This window comes from Limulus polyphemus, unplaced genomic scaffold, assembly GCF_000517525.1.
Source record: "Limulus polyphemus unplaced genomic scaffold, Limulus_polyphemus-2.1.2 Scaffold1278, whole genome shotgun sequence".
NCBI lineage: Eukaryota > Metazoa > Arthropoda > Merostomata > Xiphosura > Limulidae > Limulus > Limulus polyphemus.
Genome location: NW_013666888.1, coordinates 25,957 through 28,765, shown reverse-complemented (window position 1 = coordinate 28,765; position 2,809 = coordinate 25,957).

Below are 2,809 nucleotides of genomic sequence, written 5' to 3'. Positions count from 1 at the left end.
TGAAAAGAAAATATTTCAATGTTGAAACTTTTGGATATTATAATATATTTATAGCTGTGAATATTTATTTATATATACATATATAATCAGTTTTTAACGCTTTATTTGATAAAACTTATACTAGTTTACTAAATCTCGGTATAAGCCTACTCATACTATAATATTTGACATTTATTAGAAATCAATAAAATGTTCTCTATCCAGTGCTATCATGTTTTTTCAATGGATGCTTTGAAAGAAACCTTAACCAAATATTGAATGTATTAGGTCGACAATAAATCAATGTCGCGTTTTGAAACACTTTCATTAACCACTCCCAAAAAACATACATCACGTATGATAGTTAAACGAACTGACTAAACATCACGTTAGTGTAGCCTATATAATGTGTAAAGTTTAGTATACTCTAATCCCTTATAGTGATGGCAAACGACGAGACACACATTCGGCATGTAATGCTGTCTGAATACAAGAAGGGAAACAACGCCTATATAGCCTCAAAGAATATCAAAGAAGTTTATGGAAATGTTTTGAACGTTCGTAAGTGTCAACGATGGTTCAGTAAATTTCGTTCAGGTGGCTTTAGTCTTAAAAACTGTGATGACAGAAGCCTACATATTGGAATTAATATTGATGCTCTGAAGACGCTTGTTGAGTCTAATCCAAGGCAACACACTTGTGAAATGGCACTGAAATTGCATGTCTCTCGTGAAACAATGTGTAAACATCTAAGGAATAAGGGAAAACTCCATAAAGAAGGTGTTTGGGTTCTCCCTCACCTACAATATTCTCCAGATATGGCACCATCAGATTGCCATATTTTTCGTTTTCTGCAACACCGTCTAAATGGGAAAAGGTATGCAAATGTGAAAGGTGTTAAAGAGGACATCGACATGTTTTTTATTTCAAAGCCAAGTGAATACTGTAATCAGGGCATTAACAGCCTGATTGTAAGATGGAAAAGCATCATCGATAAGAATGGAGACTATTTGATTTAATAAATGTTTTGTTTTGATATATAAGTTGTTCGGTTTTTTTATCTAAAAAAAGCGACATTAATTTCTTGACGACCTAATATTTTTGAAGTAAGATATCAAAAGGATAAGGATACTTAGAGTCAAGGGCACAGATTGTCCATTATGTAGCTTTGAAAGAAAATTATTTGATTAACGAAACAAAAGTGTGTGTGTTATTAAACACAAAACTGTACAATGGGCTATCTGTGCTGTGCCCACTGCTGGTATCAAAACCTGATTTTTAGTGTTGTAAGCCCTCCGACTTGCCGTTGAGCTACCCTGAAGGAGCGGGGAGGTGTCACAAAGGTGCAAATAACAGCATGCTGGGTTGTCAGAAAACACAATAAGAAATGAAATCCAACAAACCTTAAATTAATAAAAAAAAATCTCTGCAAAGTAAATTCACAGTAAACACAAGGAAAAGGGTGAAATGAAGAACAAATGCATAGTACTTATTACATGTAGTATTTTTCATGTTGAATTCACAATAAACACAAGGAAAAGGGGGGAAATGAAGAACAAATACATAGTACTTATTATATGTAGTGTTTTTCATGTTGAATTCACAATAAACACAAGGAAAAGGAGGGAAATGAAAAACAAATACATAGTACTTATTACTTGTAGTATTTTTCATGTATGTACAAAGTTTATACATAAATTCTGATAATGTTTTCCAGTGCTGCAGCATCAAATTATTTTCACAACAATATAAGGTTTTCTCTTGTTAGCTATTGTTAATACGTTCTATAATGACAGTATCGAATCTAACTACCATTTCAGGCTCATTCTCTGTCTCTCTTTTATACAGTATTTTGTTTTGTTTAATCTTAAACAATCTTTTACAATGAGAAAATCCGAAGCATTTAGTACTTTATCGGTTAAAAAAAACTGTCTAGTCTTATCAGTCATGTTACAAAGCTGTTATTAACAACTAAACTAAATCAAGGTGTACTACTCGAGGCTTAGTTTTCATTCAGTAGATAGTCAGTGTGCGTGAAACGATCGAAGCGTCAAACCAAGAAAGAATTTTAAACTTTTGTTTTCATATTAAAATAACCAACAAATAATGTAAAGTGAGAAAATTTAAAGCACCAAAAGTTAGATTTTGTCCCTTTTTTTTTCCCTGTTCGTTCTACTTACTGGAGTGTATATCTATTTCTGACTTATTATGTTTAAGTCTAAAATAAGTAAGAACTTCAACGTTTAAAAAACAATAATTTATTGTATAAAGTTAAAATTCAACAAAATGTACAATTAAGACTCTTTTTGGGGTAAAAATTCAACCATCTTTATATGTTGAAGTTCTTACATATTTTATGAAATCTGTGCACAAGAAGAATGGTCATATATTTTTAAGTAGTTATGATTATTGTATTTTTTTTTATAAACTTTTCTTGTAAGTCGTAAGTGTCAACCCAGTTTCGGAAATTTGAAATTACACTTATTTATGCAACTTACAATGTTATGTTCTACTAGACCACCGTGACCCATTGGGTCAACCACTATTCAGAGTTTATGAAGAATTCAAGCTAATTTCAATATTGCACCAAAATGCAAGGTTTATTTTGAGATAATTTAATTAAATATTTCAATCCATTCGTGTTATTTATAATTCAAGAAAAGATATTTGATTGTTGATCGGGAGTAAAAGGAAAGACCATTTCATTTTTCAAAAAAGTGAAGCAAGAAGTTTCGTAAAGAGCGCGAACTGTAGTGTGAATGAATTTTTGACTGAGAAAATAAGCAAACAAACAATCTCAGATTTTTAGTAGTATATAGATAGATTCTTC